Source organism: Trachypithecus francoisi, unplaced genomic scaffold (assembly GCF_009764315.1).
Source record: "Trachypithecus francoisi isolate TF-2019V2 unplaced genomic scaffold, Tfra_2.0 Lachesis_group10, whole genome shotgun sequence".
NCBI classification, from domain to species: Eukaryota; Metazoa; Chordata; class Mammalia; order Primates; family Cercopithecidae; genus Trachypithecus; species Trachypithecus francoisi.
Window position 1 is genome coordinate 56,067,415 of NW_022681455.1, and position 21,685 is coordinate 56,089,099.

Genomic DNA, 21,685 nt, shown 5'->3' on the forward strand with positions numbered 1-21,685 from the left:
AAGGCATTCTTTGGTCTGTTAGTGTTTTTAAAATATCTTTATTACTTCTTTTTAGCTCTTAGAACTTCATCTCTCTGCCTACATTATCCATGTCTTCCTGTATGTTGCCTACTTTATTCATTAGCTCCCTTAGTATCTTAATTGTTTTGAAAATTTTGATGTGATAATTCCAACATAACTGTCATATCTGAGTCTAATTCTGCTGCTTGTTTTGTCTCTTCAAATTCTGTTGTCTGAATTTTAGTGTGGCTTGTAATGCTCTTGATAGCCAAACATGGTATACTACCGGGTAAAAGAAGCTAGTGTCAGCAGGCCTTTAGTAATGGACTGGTAAGGTGTCAGTGAAGGAGATGTTTTCTGTAGTCCTATGATTAGGTTATAGTCTTTTAGTGAGCATATTCCCCTGGACTGGGAACTCCACAAGTGGCTGTCAGTCCCCGACTCCTCATCCCTTTAGGTGGAACTGGATGGCTAGAGCTAGAGTTGGATGTTGCCATCTCCCAGGTCGTTAGACTCCGATAAAATCCCAGAAAATTAGGCCCCAGTTAAATACTTTCTTTTTTCAAGCAGATTTTGTTAAGAAGGACAGAATGTATGGTGGTTTTTAAATGGTTCCATTGCCCCTCCCTCTGCTGGAAGCATAAGAGGATTTTTCTGATACTCACTGTGAGAACCTTATAGAGCCTCAGGTGATCAAAATCACAGAAGTGTGGAGCCCTTTTAACAACATGGTCCCCTTAAGAGTTCTTATCTCTGACTTGTCCACAGAGCCTCCAGCAATTCATCAGTTATAATAGTCCAAGTTTCTCCTGGCACTGGTTCCCACAGAGGTTTCTATTAGCAGGTTCTCAAGTAAGCTGTGATTCTCTGTATTCTCCTGTCATTTTCTTCAATTTGGGGAGCAGTGGTACGCCCTGTTACCTCCTTTCTCTTATGGATCTAAAAACAGTTGTTGATTTTTCACTTTGCTTAGCTTTTTACTTATTGTTAGAATAGAGTGGTGACTTCTAAGCTTCTTACAAGCCAAACTGGAAATCAAAAGTTCCAATAGTATTTTTTAAGAGGAAAAACACAGTAAATCATTTTGTTATGAGCAGAGCATACTAGAAGCATTTAGATGCACAATGGCTACTCAAGATCCTTGTGTATTGTGGTTTTACATTTTGAATTTGAATGTAAACTCAGAACTCATCAGAAGACTGATATCATCTTCATCCTTTACTTCTCTAAGCCAAAGTTTCTTCAGTGGTAGAAGTGGAGTGGCGAAGAGGTGGAGTGGCAGAAGAGGTGGAGTGGCAGAAGAGGTGGAGTGGCAGAAGAGGTGGAGTGGCAGAAGAGGTGGAGTGGCAGAAGTGTTCTGTAGAAGGCAGCTACTGTGATGTCATTAAGATGTTTTTTACACCAGTGCCCCTTTCTTCTGAGAAAATTAGAGACCCACTTGTCTGACAATAACTACATGAAATTTTTTGTCCTAAAGAACTGTCTCTCCTCCTGGACAAAGAAGAGAAAGGAGATAGAAAGACAGGAAAGGAGAAGTGCATCAAGTGCAATACACTAGCACAGTCACTGCTGTTTATCCTCCACTGCATAAAATCCTCTTGGCACACCACACCATGCATGCACAGCTGCACGTATTTATTTCAGCTTGCACCGGCAGCTGTTTTCTTCCTGCATCCTGCTAATCAGGATGTATCTTCTTGGGCTCCAGGAGAAGCTCAAGATCTTTATACTCCCAGTATGTACATCTTACCTCTAGAAATCCTTTCTGTTGAATCTGGTCAATGAACTTTTTATTTCAATTACTTTTTTCCTAGATCTTGAGACCCAGCACATCCTGGCTAGGAAAAACATAATTGAAAGACCTTGGCCATGGTCTTGAGAAACTGGTAGCTGCCAATATGGGTCTCCTCCTTGGCAGAGCTGGCTGGCAAACAGGCTTTGCACCATATTGGCCTTACTCCTGGCTTAGAGTTAAGCTGTCCCAGGATTAGCTTAAGATTGAGAAAAGGGGGTGAGAAACTTGGTCCAAATCACCTCAAAAGAAAGTCACTTCCAAAGTCCACCTGACAAACCGATCTTTATAATGGAATCAAAACATAATGCCTCCTAGCACTTTGGGAGCCCGAGGCGGATGGATCATGAGATAAGGAGATCAAGACCATCTTGGTCAACATGGTGAAACCCTGTCTCTATTAAAAATACAAAACTTAGCTGAGTGTGGTGGCACATGCCTGTAGTCCCAGCTACTCAGGAGGTTGAGGCAGGAGAATTGCTTGAACCTGGGAGGCAGAGGTTGCAGTGAGCTGAGATCACGCCACTGCACTCCAGCCTGGGACAGAGCAAGACTCCATTCTGGAAAGGAAAAAAAAAAAAACTATACAATGCCAGACAAAAAATTCAAAATTTTAAAATGAGAAAAAGGGAAAAAATAACAGAAAAACAGAGAAAACATTAAATAAAAAATGAAAAGAAAAAGAAAAAAAATAGTAAAATGATAAGAAGTTTAAAAAGAAATAATATCCCGGCAAGGTGGTTCACACCTATAATTCCAGCACTTTGGGAGGCCAAAGCAGGTGGATTGCTTGAGCCCAGGAGTTCAAGACTAACGTGGGCAACATGGCAAAACCCTGCCTCTACCCAAAACACAAAAATTAGCCAGCCTTATAACCTAGTCTCAAAATAGATTTAAAATTTTTTTAAAAAGAAATAATAAACAAAACCTCCACAACGCCAAGAAAGAAATAAGCCAACTTTCCTCCTGAGGGTCAAACCTATTCCAGTCACTGAAAACCAGCTTCTTAAGCCATGGAAAGATTTGAATGGGAGGGTGAAATTTCACAACAATGGCACAACAATAAGCATGGACCCATCAAGTCTGGGGATAATCCACAGTGGTTTCCTCGCATTTTAGTCCCAAGAACACTTTACTGTTTTAAAAAAAACTATTATTGCGTACCATGCTCATTACCTGGGTAACGAAATGATCTGTACACAAAACCTCCATGACACACAAATTACCCATGGAACAAACCTGCTTATGTTCTCCCTGAACCTAAAATAAAAGTTGGAAAAAAAACCCAAAAACTAAAAACTAAATAAAAACAAAACAAAATAAATTTATTGAAGACCCCAAGGAGCATTTTGTTTATATGGGTTATAGCTATCAATATTTACTTTATTGGAAATTAAAAACTGTAGGATGTTTTGGTGACATCTTCATTTCCAGTTTGAAAAGCTACTATAATTTTTGGCTTTTAAAGAGCTCATAATGTCTATACTTAAAATATTCTATTTCTCTTTATTTAAACTGTTTGTTCTAAAACAATGCCAATGTTTAATTGACATTATAAAATTATACAAAAATGTTCTGTTGTGTAACACACAGGGTATATTACATCGATGAAGCTGAGGGGAAGCTGGGTTTCATCATATTTTCATTTTTTATTAACTGTTTTCCTCAGTTTCTTTGGAGATTTCTCCTTCCCACAAGTCACTGAACTATCTACCTTTCAGCATCTTGAAATGCAGAGATAGCAGCTGTAGGTTGGCAAAGCAAGTCTTCTACTCTTTCCTTTTGAAAACTAACAAAGTATTAAGCTGCATGCAGCCTCGGTAGCACAGTCTGGGTGCTAGATATGGTACTTCTACCTCAAAATATGGAAATAAAGATGCTCCCATAGGATTTTTTTTAAGTCTTCATAGAAGTAGTATAGGAAATATAGGAAAGTGCACAAATAATCAATGGACAGGTTGGTACATGTGGTGTTTGGTTTTCTGTCCTGGCATTAGTTTGCTGAAGATAACAGCTTCCAGATCCATCCATGTCCCTGCAAAGGACATGATCTCATTCCTTTTTATGTCTAGTTTTCCATGGTATATATGCACCACATTTTCTTCATCTAGTCTATCATTGATACACATGCTTTTCTTTTGAATATATACCTAGATGTTACTTGCTGGCTTGTAAGATATGCGTATTTTTAATTTTAGTAGATATCACAGTTTATACCGGCTTATACGCTAATTATGTTTCCCTTCTAATACCCAGTATTGCTTGCCTTTAAAATTTCAACCTTTCTGTGTAGGGGTATAGTATTGTTGTTTTAATTTCTATCTCTCCAGTATCTAATGAACTAGAGCACAGTTTCAAGTTTTTACTGGTCATTCATTTTATTTCTATGAAGTACTTTTTCAAGTATTTTTCCCATTTTTCTATTGGGTTGCCTGCTCTTCTTTCCAGCTTGGAGGTATGCTATTCTCTTTATTTTGGATATAAATTTATTGTCAGATACGGTACTGAATGCATTCCCTCTCCTCCCTACTCATCCATGTTAACTCTGCCTCCTACTATTTTACCTATTTCTCATTCTTCCCAGCGGCCAGTCTTCACATCCTTTGAACATGGTAGGTATACTCACACCTCAGGGCACTGCATTAGCTTCTACTTCTGCTTGGAATATTCTTCCACAGAGATTCACATAGCTCTCTCTTATACATACTTCAAATCTTTGCTGTAAAGTCATCTTTTTAGTGGGGCCATCTCTAATATCCCTATTTAGTCTTACAACATCTTTTACACATTCCGTCTGCCACCCCCATTCACTGCTTTTTATTTTTTAAGAGTTTTGTATTTGGATATTTTCAGACATACACAAAGTTAGAAATAATAGTATAGAGACTTCCTCATCTATCATCCAAACATTAATAATTATTAATATTGTTACAATCTTATTATCCTATAAATACTTCAGTCTACACCTTTAAATCTATAATTTTATGAAATACACACACCATACTGTAATCAAATTTAACAAATTAACAGTACCATACATCATCAGCTCATATTCAGATTTCCCAGCTGTCCCAAAAATATCTTGTTACAGCTGGTATGTTTGAATAAAGGTCCAAAGTTTTTTTTTTTTTTAAGTGATAAAGAATTAACTTTTTACTTTCTATTCTAACCTTCAAGGTGTATTTATAGTATCTTTTAATTTTGTTTCAAAGACCCGAAGAATTATATACATTTCAGAGGAACTGTAAATGCATGTTCTGAAAAGCAGTAGCTAAAGTAAAATTAGTTCCAAATATGATCTTCCTTCAATGTCATGGTTATTCAGACTGTTTATTGGAAGACAGAACTACAGAAGCTGTGCCAAGACTCTCATATCTTGAAAATCCAAGTAAAAAATGACTTGTAATCCCGAGTGAACAGCTTCAAAGCTCATACAAATGTGCTACATTGTCTAAAATATACCAATAAAAAAAATCAAATGTGTTCCAATCCTGGTATTTTAAAAAATTATATAGTGAAGTTCACAATTGGAAAAAATGTTTACTTCAAGAAGTCAGCAGGCATACCAGTCTATTAAAATAAATGTCAAATTCTTATTGTTCAAATGCTGAGTCTATAATATGTGCTGTACCTATTCAAAGGCTAGCTAACCTACGTTGTTTATTAATCTTAAGTTAAACTCCATGATTTCACTAGAATTTTTAAGAGCTATTTTGATATGAGCATAGAGTGAGGCAGCAGAGTTGACAAGAAAATATATTGCACTGGGAATTAGGAGATAAAAGTTACAGCATATTTTCTACTACTAACTGGGTACTTAATGTTAGGAAAGTCAATGATTCTATGCCTCTGCATCCTTCTCTAAAATGAGATAAAAATACTTGTCTTAGTTCACAGATTTATGAACTTTCTAAACTGAGATTTCTCTAATGATACCAATAATATTTTTCTTCCAAGCATACCATTGCTTTCACAGGCTGTTTTCAAGAAATACAAGTGTTTTATAACTTACTTGTTTTCCTTTCCTTCCTTTCTTTGCAAAAACTATAGACATACACACTTAATTTCGAACTCAAACAATTCTATCTAAAAGTTCTACATGATGTGTTTTCAATACATGTGTTTGGTGGCTATAAACATTGAGGGAGCTGTGGCCTTCTACAATGGGCTAAGGTCATTCTTTCCAGTCATAGCCACATCCAAGAGGATTTCACCACTCTCTCCACACACAGATTGAAATACAGTGTTGTGGTGCTCACAGCAACATTAGAGACACCCATTGTCCTCATTTCAAAGTTCAGCCAACTCCTGTACTCTTTACAGAAGTCCGCAAAAAGTGTGGAACTTCACTCAACTTTTGAAAGTACTCTTATATATATGTTACTCTCTTCCCCTTTTTCTTATAATCAATATATTCTTTCTCTCTCCACCTTTCCCTACTCCCTCATTTATCTACTCCTCTACTTTGTTAACAGTTGCCAGGAAACTGGTTTTTCTACAGTTGTCTTAGAAGTGGTCCTCAAGGACACTATTGGAGATGATTGCATCTGAATATTCTAGTATCTCTTTACAACTTGATATGGTTTGGATCTGTGTCCTCACCCAAATCACATGTTGAACTGCAATCCCCAGTACTGGAGATAGGGCCTGGTAATTGGATTATAGGGTGGAGTTCTCATGAATGATTTAGCACCATCCCGCCTTGGTACTATACGGTGAGTTTTCACAAGATCTGGTTATTTAAAAGCGTGTAGCACCTCCCCTCTCTATTTCTTGCTCCTGCTTCCCCATATACAATGACTCACTCCAACTTCACCTTCCACCATGACTCTAAGTTCCCGGAGGCCTCCCCAGAAGCTGACACCACCAGGCTTCACGTACAGCCTGCAGAACCATGAGCCAGTTACACCTCTTTTCTTTACAAATTACCCAGTGTTAGGTATTTCTTCATAGCATTGTGAGAATGGACTAAATACACAACTTATTCTGAACTTAAAGTCGCTCAAAGCTTTCTCTCAGATTTTGTTTACGCACTGTCATGTGGGATAATGAAAGCTGTAAGTTTATAACTTGCTATGTAACATGGAACTGTATTTGCTTTCATCCAGCGTAAAACCACAGGAGATAAGCTTTGCTGGAAGTAGACACAGATGCTATCAGAGTATAGCTTGACTGTGATTCAGGGAAGCTGAATTAGAAGCTGAGCTGGCATAGAATGCAAATTTAAAGGAGGACATTTAAATGTTCATATGCCAAGACTGGCTAATTTTGTAGGGGGCTGGCACCTGCTTTTACAACAAATCCAGGGTTCATTGCGTAAGAAAATTTCAGAGTTTTCCTTCATATCATTCAAAAAAATCAGACACAAAGGATAAATTGAGTCTTTAATTCTAACCGCCCATTTTACAAACATGATCAAAGAGACATACTGAGGTTTAGGATCAAATTTCACATTTTGATATATGTAAGGAAAGTTCTCATCATCCTTACACAATCTCTCAAACTTGTATTTGTTTATTTAAGATGGCAGTAGCCCTATGCATTGTGAGCACCCTTCTCTTTCTTATGAATGTATTTGGTTAATCATTTAAACAATACTTTAATTGCTTTTTTATTGTTGCTTTGCTGTAAGTTTCACTTAACTGTGTTTGCTCAATATTCAATAATATCTTCAAACTCTATGTAAGCTTGCTACTGGTTTTCTAATACCTACTTTTTATGCTTCCAAAATCAAATTACTATATATGAGTTTGAGTTCACATGATACACCTTGTTTAAAATTAGCATTTCATGGAATACACTTTGGGAAATGGTAAACTAGTTATCCCTAACAGCAAGGAAAACTTGAAAATACATTTTTCTCAGCTGCAGTTAGACTGTATATTGTAGAGCCAATTGTTTGTATACATAATTTACCCACTGATTTAGAAACAAGGTTAAAGGAGTGGAAGTTTCATCAGAAAGATGACTCATGATAAGTCTTCAAACTCCTTCCCACAAGTTGTATCAGTATCATTTAGCCCACATTTGAATATAATATAAACTAACAGTGGCTTAAAACCTTGTAAAAGGACATCTGCCATCAAGTTAACAAGAAGTGTAGCAATAGGAAGTCCTAGAGATTGTTTAGTAGCTCAGTAATGTTTATGGTTCTATCTTCCTAATCTTCCATCCTCAGTGTTTCAGAAACACTTTCCCCTAGTGTATGTGGTTCTATCTTCCTAATCTTCCATCCTCAGTGTTTCAGAAACACTTTCCCCCAGTGTATGTAAGACGGCAGCTCCAGGTATTGTAGCCCCATATGACAAAATTATAGCAGAAAAAAAGGAAGGAGCGTGCTGCATTCTTTTCAGAGCAGAAAATTTTGATCAGAGACTCCCAGGAGTTTTTCCAGAGATAGCAAAATGGATTAGGACTGCAATGATCTACTTCTCATCCAAAACATTTCTCTTGGCTTAAATGCATTGCTGCCTGAACTAGCAGCTGTCTTAGAAAAGAATGAAATAGAACGTCTTCAGAGAAGGAAATCAAGAGTGTCTGCCACATTCCTTCTTAAAAAGTGTACATGTGCCAAATACTTATCTGTGGATACAAAGTTGCAATGCCAAGAAACCAAAGTTTGTGGTTTTCCCTCTACCCATATTTTCAGAACTTTTCAAGTTACAAATGTTTCTGGTAACGCTCATAGGAGTCATAATTAGCTGGCCAGTTATAGATAGTATCTGGCATTCATATATTCTTCTACTTCTGCTCATGTTCCCTTGGGGCACAAAATATCTGATATCTACAAATATACTTGATCGGTTCTGGTCATTCCCATTTCTGAATGTGACATCATGAGCACACCAATGTCTGTGCCAAAGCTAAAGTCTCACAATACCATTAACAAACCCAGTCACCAATATGCTAAGGCATTGAGGGTTCTGCAAAAGTCAGGGAGAGTGACCCCCCTCATTCTGAACCCCTTTGTGTCCCTGAGAAACAAGAGAGTCAATAAAGCAATGAAACGGAAATGACATCGGTTATGAGTTCACCATTCAAGCATATTAAAATAGTTGTTGTGACTATGTTCAACTATATAAACGGAAGCATGTCAAAAGATATAAAAGCAGATCAAAAGATATAAAAAATACAATTCCTAGAGATGAAAAATACAGAAAAATATTGAAATAAAAATGTATTAGATGGAAATACCAGTGGATTAGATAGTTCAGAAAGAAAAACACTGAACTTGAGAACATAATAATAGGATCTATACGAAGTGAAGCATAGAGGGAGAAAAAAAAATGCTGAGCATCATGATTAGCAGAACAAGATCACTTGTTCTAACATAAGCCAAACTGGAGTCAACAAAGGGGAGATAATTGAAGTAAAGGTGAAAAATTATCCGAATTTAGTGAAAATTATAACATCACAAATCCAAGAATCTCTACAAATCCCGTGAAAGGTAAACATAAAATGCATGCACTCACACACGTATGTAGACAAACAAGCAGCATAAAATTTCTTGAAACGATTGATAAAGGCATGCTTTTGAAAGCAGTCAGAAAAGAGACACCTTATAAACAAAAGATCAAAGATAGAAATAACTGCGGACTTCTTTCCATAAATATGCAAGCCAAAATAGTCTCACCAGCAGAACAAATGTTAAAGGAAGCCCTCCTGAGAGAAAGAAAATGGTAACAGATGGAAATTTGAATCTATGCAACAGAATGAAGAGTTCCAGAAGTAGTAAATAGAAGAGTAAATACTCATTTTTAAGTTATTTAAAATAATATTGACCATATAAAGCAAAAATAATAAAAATGCACTGTGATTTATAGAACAGGTAGAAGCAAAATGTATGTCAATAGCATGTAGGATGAGCGAGGAAAAGTATACTCATTATATCATAAATGACATAATATTTTAATGTAGACTATAGTAAATTAAAAATGTATGCTACAAATGCTAGAGGTACTGCTACAAAAATAAAATGCGTAAGTGTAGCTAATAATCCAATAATGGTGATAAAAAGGAATACTAAAATATACCCATCGCATCAGAGGCACAAATAAGGGGGGAAAAAAATAAAGAACAGATGAAACAAAAAAATAGAAAGATGATAGCTATACACCTAACCATATTAAAAATTACTTTAAATTTAAGTGGTCCAACCCCTGGTTGGTAAGCTTCAACATATGGGACAAATCCAGCCTGCCAACTGTTTTTGTAAATAGTGTTTTATTGGAACACAGCCATCCTTGTTTGTTTACCCATTGCCTATGACTGCTTTCACACTACAAAGAAAGCTGAATAGATTCAAGGACAGACCATATGGCCTGCAAGGCTTAAGCTGTTTACTATCTGGCTCTTTACAGAAAAAGTTTGCTGACTCCTGGTCTAAACACTCCAAGTAAAAACAGAAATTACCAGACCGGATTAAAAGAAAGACCCAATGACTGCCTACAAGAAATATATTCTGGATATAAAGATACAGATAAGATAAAGTCAAAGGATGAAAAAAATATTACTATGCAAACTCTCTTCAAAAGAATGCTGAAGTGTCTATATTAATGTCAGATAGTATAATCCAGAAGAAGGACTTTATCTGGGATAAAAAGGGGGCATTTATAATGAAAATAGGTCAATTCATCAAAAAGACATAACATTCCTAAATGTGTGTGCATGCTCTAAGAGATCTAAAAAAATGCAGGAAGCAAAAAACTGACAGAATTAAAAGGAACACAAATCCACAATCACAGGGGATTTCTATACTCTTCTCTCAGGAACTGAGAACAAGTAGATACAAGATTATTAAGAAAGGAGAAAGCATGAACAATACTATTAACCAATATGGCTTTATTTATAGAACTATCAATCTGATGACAGCAGAATACCCATCCTTTTCAAGTGCAAATGATATTTCCAAGGCAGACTATGTTATGCTTCATAAAATGTCTCATTAAAAGAAGTGATAGTTTGTTTTCTGATAACAAAATTAAAATAGAAATCAGTAACAAAAGACATCTAAAACATATCGAAATATATGAAAATCAAATACCACAGTTTTAAATAGCCATCTGTTATGGTTGTTATGTGTCCCTCAAATATCATGTATTGGAAACTAAATGCCCAATGTGGCAGTACTGAAAAGTGGGGACTTTAAGAGGTGACTGGATGATGAAGGCGCTGCTCTCATGAATGGATTAATGCATTCATGGACTAATGAATTAACAAGTTAATGAATTAATGGGCTACCATGGGAGTACTGGTGGCTTCATAGGGAGAAAAAAACCTGACCAACCACGTTAGCACTCCCAGCCCACTTGCTGTGCCATACCCTGTACCGCCTTGGGTCTGTGCAGAGTTCCCACCAGAAAGAATGCCCCCACCAGATGTGCCCCTCAACCTTGGACTTTCCAGCCTCCATAACTGAGAAATTATAAATTTTATAAATTTCCCAGTTTCACATATTCTGTTATAAGCAACAGGAAAACTGACTAAGGCACCATCTGTCAAAGAAGGAATCACAAGAGGAATTAGGAAATATTTTGAGCTTCATGAAAATAAAAAAACAGTATTAGCAAAATTTTTAAATTTCACTAAATAATGCTTACAGTAAAATTGATTTTATTTCTTAAAGATCTAAATAAATTCAATTAAACAATATCTACCTTAAGCAGCTAGAATAAAAGAGCAAATTAAATCCAAAGTCACAGAGTAAAGCAATAAATATAAGAGCTGAAAGTAATGAAAGAAAATGGAGGAAAATGTAGAAAATTTATATAACTAACATCTTATCTGATTCTTTGAAATTCTACAAAAAGCTACCTGAACTAGTAATAACAAGTGCATTTACTAGCAAGGCCCAAGGATAAAAGTCAATATACAAAAGATCAACAGTATTTTGATAAACTAGCAAAGAACAAATGAAAACTGATGTCTAAAACACGGCATTTGTAATGGCATTCACAAACATGATTTACAGATTAATTTTGTAAAATAATGTACATGAACCTAAACAATAAAAATTATAAAACATTTCTGAGAGAAATAAAATGGAGAGATAAGTAAATGAAGAGATATGCCATGCTCAGGGAAGGAAAGACTAAATATTTTTTAAATGTCAATTCTCCTTAAAATGACCAATATATTTATTATATTCCCAATCAAAATTCCATTGGATAAGTTTCTGTTGGACAATGCTATTCTAGCAGGAAACAAAGTAAATAATATTTACAATCTCTGGATAGGTAAAGAATTTCTTAAATAGAACAAAGTACAAATTATAAAAGAAAAATTGATAAAATTATACTTTATAAAAATCTTGCAACTTCTACTCTTTGAAGGACTACATTAATAAAAAAGCCAGCCACAGACTTGAAAAAAATATTTGCAATATGTACCAGAGGACTTGTATCCAGAAAATACAGTTGTTGACAAAGTTTAGAATACACTTAGAACATATCCCAGTAACTCCACTTAAGAAGAATGAAAACATTTCCACACGAAGACTTGTAAATGAATGTTCATAACAGTGTTATCTGGAGTAGCCCCACACTGGGCATAACCTGATTGTCCATAAACAGGTGAATAAATAATCAGATAGAAATACAGTCATACAAAGGAATATTACCAAGTAACAAAAGAAAAGAGGAATAAACTATTGATACCACATCATAGATGAATCTCAAAAACATTATACTGAATGAAGGATGTCAACAAAATATTACATAAAGGGTGATTCCATTTTTATGTAACTCTAGGAGAGAAAATTATCTATGTGAAAAAGCAGACCAGGGATTGCCTGGACCTGGAGAAGGGGTAAATGACCTGGGGAAAGGCACAAGGAAATTTTTTAAGGGTGATGGAAATGTTCTGTATCTTAATTGTGGTGATGCTTTCATGGGTGCATATGTTTGTCAAACCCCATCAAAATACAGACTTAAAAATGGATGCATTTTGTTGTATGTAAATTTTATACCCCAATAAAAATTTTTAAGTTCCCTATTTATTAAATATACACAGTAAACAAAATTAAGTTTCAGTTTCTATTTGAAGCTTTTTATAAGCAGAAAGAAAAAAAACGAGAAGGCAAGAGGCAGAAAAAATAGAATATAGGTCAATTTCAGGTTCTTCCAAAATTGTAAAATGGGGAGGTGGAATAGTTATTTGATTTGGGTTTATCTATTTATTTGAAGTGTTTTTTGTGTAATCAAAACTACAAAACCATTGCAATTAGTTTTGCCCTCAGAATTTTCTTTCTTCTGAGTAACATTACGTACAAATTTCATTACACAGGCATTTGGATAGATTTTCATATAAATACATATTTGGGAAAGAAAGTTTCTTTGCCAATTTCCAATGTAGAAATTAGATAAATACTAGGCATAAAAAGTTATGTGGTTGAATGCTTTTAATTTCCATGCCAAAAAGACCAGAATCTCTAATATTCAACAAACTCTTAATTTTATTAGCAGTTACTCTTGTGGAATACAGAATTTGGTACCAGAAAATCACATTATTCCACTGACAATTAGATAACATGGCCATGTCCTTAGAGCGCCAATATTAAATTACTGGAACATCAGAAGAAAATGCAACTGAATTATAATTTTCCTTAGCAATATATGTATTTTTTTCCCGTTTCCCACATTTCCCCAAACTGACTAATTTTCTATCTGTTCAATGTTTTTAGGGCATTAAGTTAGCCCAAGTGCTTAAAATTTAAAGCCTTATTTTCCCATTTCCTATAAAGTAATATAGGGTTTTGCAATATTAACAGAAGGGACACCACATTGCTTATTGTTTTGCACAAATTTTAAAATGGAAAAAAGTTTGAACACTTTTTATACAGATGTAGTAAGTTTCATTGTTGTAATACAAATCTTTCTTTCTCCAAAATCACAGAAGCAGCAAATACTTTCATTTTTCTCTATGAAGTTATTTTATGAGTTAATGAGTTACTACACGAAATAGGAATAGTAACTTACAAAGTATACCCCAAAATGTCCTAAAAATGTGCAGTTAGCTGCAATTCTCAGCAACAGTGAGGCTTGATTCTAAACAATCCTAATTAAGTTGGATAGATTTATTCAGGGAAAAAAAGGTTGTCACATATTTCAGGAAGCACAGGAACAGAACAACAAGTTGTGGCAATCAGGAAGCAGAGAAACAGAGCAACTAGTTGTGGCCCTGCCAACAGTGACCACAGAAGCCACACCTAGACGGCAGGCAGCCTGTTCAGTCACTGTACAAAGAAAGCAGTGGGCCGGGCGCAGTGGCTCATGCCTGTAATCCCAGAACTTTAGGAGCCTGAGGCGAGTGGATCACCTGAGATCAGGAGTTCGAGACCAGCCTGGCCAGCATGGTGAAACCCAGTCTCTACTAAAAATACAAGAAATAAGCCTTGTGTGGTGCTGTGCACCTGTAATTCCAGCTACTCGGGAGGCTGAGGCAGGAGAATCACTTGAACCTGGGAGGCAAAGGTTGCCTTGAGCCAAGATCGCACCATTGCACTCCAGCCTGGGAAACAAGAGTGAAACTCCATCTCAAAAAAAAAAAAAAAGCAGTTCCCTGGCTAATCTAGGGTAATAGTGGTGCTATCAACGGTGGCAACAGCATTTAAGTAGCAAGAGTGAAAATATTGAATTCTGCTTTCTACATTCACAGATGGTAGGACATTCTGTGAGGAGACTGCATTAATTCTGTTATATGGAGGACTAGAGAGACGTTTAGGATCGAAGAGATGAGATCTGAAAACTGTGTCTCAAATTTGTTTCAATATGTATGCAATTAGTCACAAAGGACAATATAGAGGCTAATGTAAAACCGCTGTCTCCACTGGTAATCATATAACAGCCTACTACTGTGAGCTGAACACCTGTTACGTATTTTTAGTTATCACATTTGAAAAAAATCCCGAGATATTATTGCTATTGCGTTTCAAACGTGAGGCTTATCACAACTAGTTTGGTTTATCACAACGATTCCCTTTCAAATACTGATGCTTATCGCAACTAATTTCAAGGCCACACAGCTAGGAAATGTTAAAAAGTCTGTCCCAAACTTGGGATGTTAAATAACTTCTGGTTCCCATTTTGTGTTCTTCACATTACTGGGGGAACCTAATAGAATGGGGGAACCTAATAGAAAAAGCCAATCATCAGAAAATTGTAGCAACAGGTAACAATAACAGCTAAACATTATTAGGTACTTATGTTCCAGCTACTCGTCTAAGAATTTTACTCTATTAATTCACCCACATCCTAGCACTACAGGCATCATCATAATTCTCCTTTATGTGATCTTTATACTAACAAATATGGTTCAAAAAGAATTTCAAATCAACCTTGGCAAAAGATGTACTTCAAAACATTTTTCAACACTGCATGAGGCTTGCCCTTAACAAGCTCACTGTCTCATAGGGATGGGCGAGGAAGAACAATTGCAATATAGGATTAAAAACAAATGTTATCATGGGGCACTATATAGGATATTAGTAAGAACACCTGGGAGAGGTCCAAAAAATGACCTGGAATAGTCACTCGGAATGAAACCTGCAAATAACATTCCAAAAGATAGAAAAAAATTTAGTGCAGTGAAAAATTCTGCTCAACACAGTGATGGAATAATTAATTGGCCTCCAATTGCCAACTAAGTATTGTATTGCAACAGGAACTAGAGAACACACTTTAGTTATAGTAAAACTGAAAACAGGAGCTTAGGAGCCTGGCAGATCTGAGTTTGCGTTCTAGATTTATCACTGCTTATTAGTGTGAAGCTCAGTGTTTTCTTTTATGAAATGAAAACATTACCTACTCCTAAGCAAGCTGTGAAGACTGAAGGTGGAATGTTTTTGAAATCACTGAATCAACAGCAGCTGTTGTGTCTCGGTTGTGGTTTCCTAATGTAACTGTTCTCCTTTAGAGAGCTCAACACTAATTTCTTTTCCTCCAGTCTCTTAGGACTCTTAAAACCTGCAAGGGCCCATTAACATTTCATGGGGACAGGCAATAACATTCATCTCTTTTACTCTTGGTGTTATTGGAGATAGTGATCATTTCCTATGTGAGTTTATGCCTCTAAAATTTTACTAGTTTGCCTTAAAATGAACAACAGAATCACGGTATGATGTGGCGTAAAACTAATCAGCGCCAGCTATCTTTTTCCCCTCTTTCCTACGTGGGTGCTACTTATTCCTATAACGAGATCTTCCCCACTTCCCAAGTCTGCACAAGGTGTGAGTCATTGTCAGTTAAATGAAAGCCAGAATAGCTGCTGTCACTTAAATTTAGAGAAGCTGAAAAGTTGGTTGTCTTAAGTGGAATTAAACATGTTATTATCAAAAGAACTCAGCACCATCCTAGGATTACAGACATCCTGATAATTCTCCTTTAGGTAAATGGGAAATAATTTTAGATGTTTCTAAACTTTTAAAGAAAAATTTTAGAAAATGTTTGCTTGGTTAACATTCTTTCCTTTTATCCACAGCAACCACCATCTTTAACCAAATATTTTCTGTTTCTTCCACATTACTCTTTGGTAGAAACAAAATACTAATTAACCTTAAAACTTTGCAGCTAAAAATGAAAAGTTAACTCACAAGATCTGTGATAAAAGTCATCTTCAGCCATTACACCCTGCTCCTTACTCTCCACTATTCTCTCAATTTTTTTTTTTTTTTTTAACTAGACCCTTTGATTCCGTGGACTCATAATTATGGAAATAAAACATACGGAAATATGGACTCTATTTGTCTTTCATTATGTGAGCATAAGGAAATTCATCTTTGAATACATGTAAGTTCACTGCTGTCATGAAAACCATACAAGCACCAATCACTACTCTATGTTCCCACTCATTTCTTTCCAAATAATATCTGAAGTCTATTACTTAACTAAGGTTAAGCCTCTCCAAGTTAACCTTGAGGATGTTCTTTCTAGTGAGTCACTTCATACCAAACAAGCTTCCCCCTTCTCCTTTTTGCCCCCCGATTGTGAAAAAATCCTTTTCTTTTTCAAAACACTGAGCAATCCTCAAAGCTCAATTGTCCAGTGAATTCTTTCTAATAGAAAAGTTTAATGAACCTCGAGACAATAAATCTTTGACAGCATTTCTGTAATTACATCTAATACTACTGATTTTCTTAGTTTCTATCACTTCTTAACTTCTCATTTAGGATGAGTTATTAAATGTATTTCTTAATCTCTGGATCTAAAAATATTTTTGTTGTAGCTATTGCCAGACAGACATTTCCAGTAAGACCTTTATAGAGTGACCACAAATGACTGACAAATGAGTTGGACACTGTTGCACAAGTTCTCCCCTTTTTAATAATTTTTAAGTTGAGCTCAGAGCTTAAAGAATTTTTAAAAATCACTAAATTCACCATGAGGAGAAGTAGGTGAAAACCGCTTAAATAGAGATACCGAGGCGTTTATATCACTTCCTTTATCAGTTCTCATAGGAGAAGACAGTATGAAGGAAGACGACCCAATCTTTGGAGACAAGACTTAGATTTGAATCCTTGCTGTTCTCTTTAATTCCTATGTAACCATGAAAAATCTACACCTGAGTTTCTTTAATATCTAATATAAAATTTACATACTTTATATAGTTAATACCAAGATAAATAAAAGCATTATTAAAGTTGCAAACTCAAGTTTGTTGCTCCAAAATCCCTGGGAGAGGTCACAGATGGAAAAATCAGTTTCAAACAGATTTTCCTCTAAATTCACCCCCAACACACAGATCCTCATTTTCTCCTCTACTCCATAACTCCTTTAATCTCACTGCTTCATCCTTAAGGCAAGGAAAATCACATCTAAATTACATTTTGCATTCTTCCAGGCAACCACTAAAACAATTGCTAGGATATGACTCTAAAAGCTTCTACTTACCAATTCTGGTTGAAGGGCTCTGGTGTTTCTTCCTAGAATTTAGGCCAACTGCACGTGTTCTGGGGGAGACCAAAGTGTATCCTTTTATCAAACAGCTAACTGGATTAACAGAGACTTTCCATCCAAAATGACACCCATTACATAGACTTTCATTTCCACATCCAATATAGTTCATTTTACTGTAGTGTTACGTCATAAAAAACAAAGCTCATTCATCACATTCTTACACCTGTGGTTTTGACACAGGCCACTGCACTTTAGCCATTAGATGTTCCAAAAAGATCCCAACACCAGCAAAATACTCTCCTGAATCCTTAAGCATCAGAGAAAAACAGATAAATTTCACTGCTGTAATCAGTAAAACCTTGTTGTGTGTAAGATTTGGAAGTGGAGACTTCTGGTCACTATCAGAGGTAGAGTCAAAACAACAGACTGGTGCATTTTGTCCCAGCTGAAGTTGAAAGGAGTATTTCCGCATTCACATTTCAGACCACAGTCCTCACTCTGACCCTGCCAACATTTCAAGATGTCCCCAAGTTGAGGCCTTTATCCCTGCAAACAAGCTTATTCTATGTCCGACAAGATCCGAAGCCTAAAACATTTTGTTCAGGCATTTATTTCACACTACTGAATGGTAAATCCTCCAACTTCCTCAAGTCACTGAGGGTGCTGTGTGCCTGTCACGTCTCCGCCTGTGGTGTGTCCCTGGCCACCCTCCTGCAGCCAAGGTCTGGTGCTAGGCTGACCCTGTGTTTTGTCACCTGAAGGCAGTGTGCCCTGGCAGCCCTCCGTGACACCATGATTATAGTAGAACTAATAAATTGATGTTTTCCTAAACCCTCTGCTTCTGTCTCATACTATTATTTTCACCATCATCCTCAATATCACTGATATGACTTTTAATTAGCTTCTTTACTTGCACTCTTGCTCGGTTTCATCAGCAGTCATCCCCTTACATCCAGTTTCAGTTGTCAAAGTTTCAGTTACCCACCACTAACCTTGTGTGTCCAGAATTGGTGGGTTCTTGGTCTCGCTGACAAGAATGAAGCCCCAAACCCTCGCGATATTACAGTTCTTAAAGATGGTGTATCCGAAGTTTCTTCCTTCTGGTGAGTTTGCGGTCTGGCTGACTTTAGGAATGAAGCTACGGATTACAGTCCATAAAGATGGTGCGTCCGGAGTTGTTCATTCCTCCCCTCTCAAGTTGTTCACCCCTCCGGGTGGGTTCTGTGGTCTCGCTGGCCTCAGGAGCAAACCTTTGTCGCCAGTGTTACAGCTCATAAAGCAGCAGGGACCCAAAAAGCGAACACCACCAAGACTTTTATGATAAAGACATAAAGAACACAGCTTCCAAACCACCTGAAGGAAGCAAAGCCGGTTTCCACGACTAGCTTGGGTGGCCTACTTTTATTCCCTTATTTGGCCCCACCCACATCCTGCTGAATGGTCCATTTTACAGACAGCTGATTGGTCCATTTTACAGAGAGCTGATTGGCCCATTTCACAAAGGGCTGATTGGTCCGTTCTGACAGAGTGCTAATTGGTGCATTTACAAACCTTTAGCCAGACACAGAGCATTGATTGGTGCATTTACAATCCTTTAGCTAGACAGAAAAGTTATCCAAGTTCTCACCAGATTAGCTAGACACAGAGCACTGATTGGTGTGTTTACAAACCTTTAACTAGACACAGAATGCTGATTGGTGCATTTACAATCCTTTAGCTAGACAGAAAAATTCTCCAAGTCCCCACCCCTCCCAGAAGCCCAGCCAGCTTCGTCTCTCACTGGCACTCCCGGCTGGACTTTGCTGCACCTAGCCCAGGCACTCTGGCAGCCCAGAGGGAGCTCATCCCAGACAATCAAGAGGAAAAGAGAGGAAGTGAGAAAGAGACAGAGACTTGCTATCATGACCAGCGATTCCGCAAAGAGGGAACGGTGGTCCACACACAGTATTCAGCCTCTGATCAAGCCAGCAGGTGCCGGGGGGCCGCGCGGAGTGCGGGGCTTGCCAAGCCCGTGCTCACCTGGAACTCTGGCTTCACACTTCCGCGTGAGCAAAGGGAGCCGGCTGCGGCCTCGGCCAGCCCCAGAGGGGCCCTCATAGCGCAGCGGCGGACTGAAGGGCTCCTCAGGCACAGCCAGAGCGGACACCGAGGCCTAGGAGGCGCCAAGAGTGAGCGAGGGCTGCTAGCAAGTTGTCACCTCTCACTTGGATGGAAAATTTTACGTGCAATATAATATTGTGTGTGTGTGTGTGTGTAAGAGAGAACACAGTCACATAACTTTTATTAGAGTATATTGTTATAAGTGTTCTATTTTATTATGGGCTATTGTTGTTAATCTCTTAAGGTACTTAATTTATAAATTAAATTTTATCTTAGGTATGTACTTACCGGAAAAACAGTGTATATAGGATTTAGTGCTGTATGTGGTTTCAGGCATCCACTGGGGGTCTTGGAACATAACCCACTCAAATAAGGAGGGACTACTGTGTTTTTTCTGCGGCCAGAGTGATCTATTTCAAATGCAAATCTCTTCATGCTACTTCCTCCTCAAAATTTGCAGGATTTTTGATATCTCTTCCTTCCCTCTTCATCCCTTTTCCTACTCCCAGTATCTCTACCCTTATCTTTTACCTCTCTCCACCATCATTTCAGTTTCCTGAAATCCCAAAATGTAGAATTACTTTCCCTCCCATTGAGCTATCTTCTCAGGCTCAAGGCCTTTTCCCCGCCTTTCATGGCTTGATACAAGCCGTTTCCCCCCCTGGAAGCCAATCCAGTTACACTAGAACTTCTGGGTGGGGCACAAGCAAGGGTATTTTTTCGAAGCTCCCTAGGTGCTTCTAATGTACAGCCAGTGTTGGAAAACATCGTAATTTAAACCCTTGCTTAATTAAAAAAACAAATTCAGGGAAGTTATCAAGTTTATCAAGATCACCTGTCACAGGATTCTTTTTGCTTTTGTTTCCCCAAAATAATGTATGTCTTAATGATTCTTTGAATGTCAATCACAGCAATAGACACTTTCTAAATTTGATTTTTAAATATTTTGAAGTAGCAACTAAACAGGGGACACAATGGAAAATGGAAAAACACGTGCGCTGCATGTCAGTTCTTGCCTTCTTCAAAATGATCCTACAGTCAGCTATTTCGGGTTATCATTTTTAGTTAAGATATCAATATGGCTGCATAGTATTCCATGGTGTATATGTACCACATTTTCTTCATCCAATCTATCATTGATGGACATTTAGGTTGATCCCATGTATTTGTTATTGTGAATAGTGCTGTAATGAACATAATGTGTGCTTGCATCTTTATAGTAGAAGAGTTTATATTTCTTTGGGTATATACGCAGTAATGGGATTGCTAGGTCGAATGGTATTTTTGGTTTTAGGTCTTTGAGAAATCATCATATTGTCTTCCACACTGAACTAATTTACATTCTGAGCAACAGTGTGTAAACATTCGTTTTTCTTCACAATCTCACCAGCGAAATCATGTTCTTCGCAGGGTTGCATGGAGCTGGAGGCTATTATCCTTAGCAAACTAACTCAGGAACAGAAAATCAAATACTGCATGTTCCCACTGATAATGAGAGGGAGCTAAATGATGAGAACGCATAGACACATGGAGGGGAACAATACACACTGGGGCTTATTGGAAGGTGGAGGGTGGAGGGTGGAGGGTGGAGGCTGGGAGGAGGGAGATGATCAGGAAAAATAACTAGTGGGTACTAGACTTAATACCTGGGTGATGAAATAATCTGTACGACAACCTGCATGACACAAGTTATCTACGTAACAAACCTGTACAGGCACCCCTGAATTTAAAGTAAGTTAAAACAGATATTAATATGAGAATTTTGGAATCTTTAAAATTTCTTTGTGAAAACCTACTTTTGAGAAGGCATAACCCAGGAATTATCATTTATGTTCCTTATTTCAAATGTGTTATTAGGGGCAAAATAAAACTTTGGTTAACATATTCCAAAGATAAATCTTTG

The 21,685-nt window shown here is 37.1% G+C and overlaps 1 long non-coding RNA gene across 2 annotated transcripts in view; it reads right to left on the reverse strand.

Moving 5' to 3' along the window:
- The window catches only part of LOC117087389, a 67,702-nt gene extending 48,600 nt beyond the window's left edge, over positions 1-19,102 (reverse strand). For both annotated transcript variants that reach the window (XR_004438794.1, XR_004438795.1), the window contains exons 1-2: positions 18,675-19,102; positions 17,677-17,735 (exon numbers count right to left, since the gene is read on the reverse strand). This is a non-coding gene — a long non-coding RNA (uncharacterized LOC117087389). The remainder of the gene's footprint in view (positions 1-17,676; positions 17,736-18,674) is intronic.
- Positions 19,103-21,685: the final 2,583 nt, after the last annotated feature.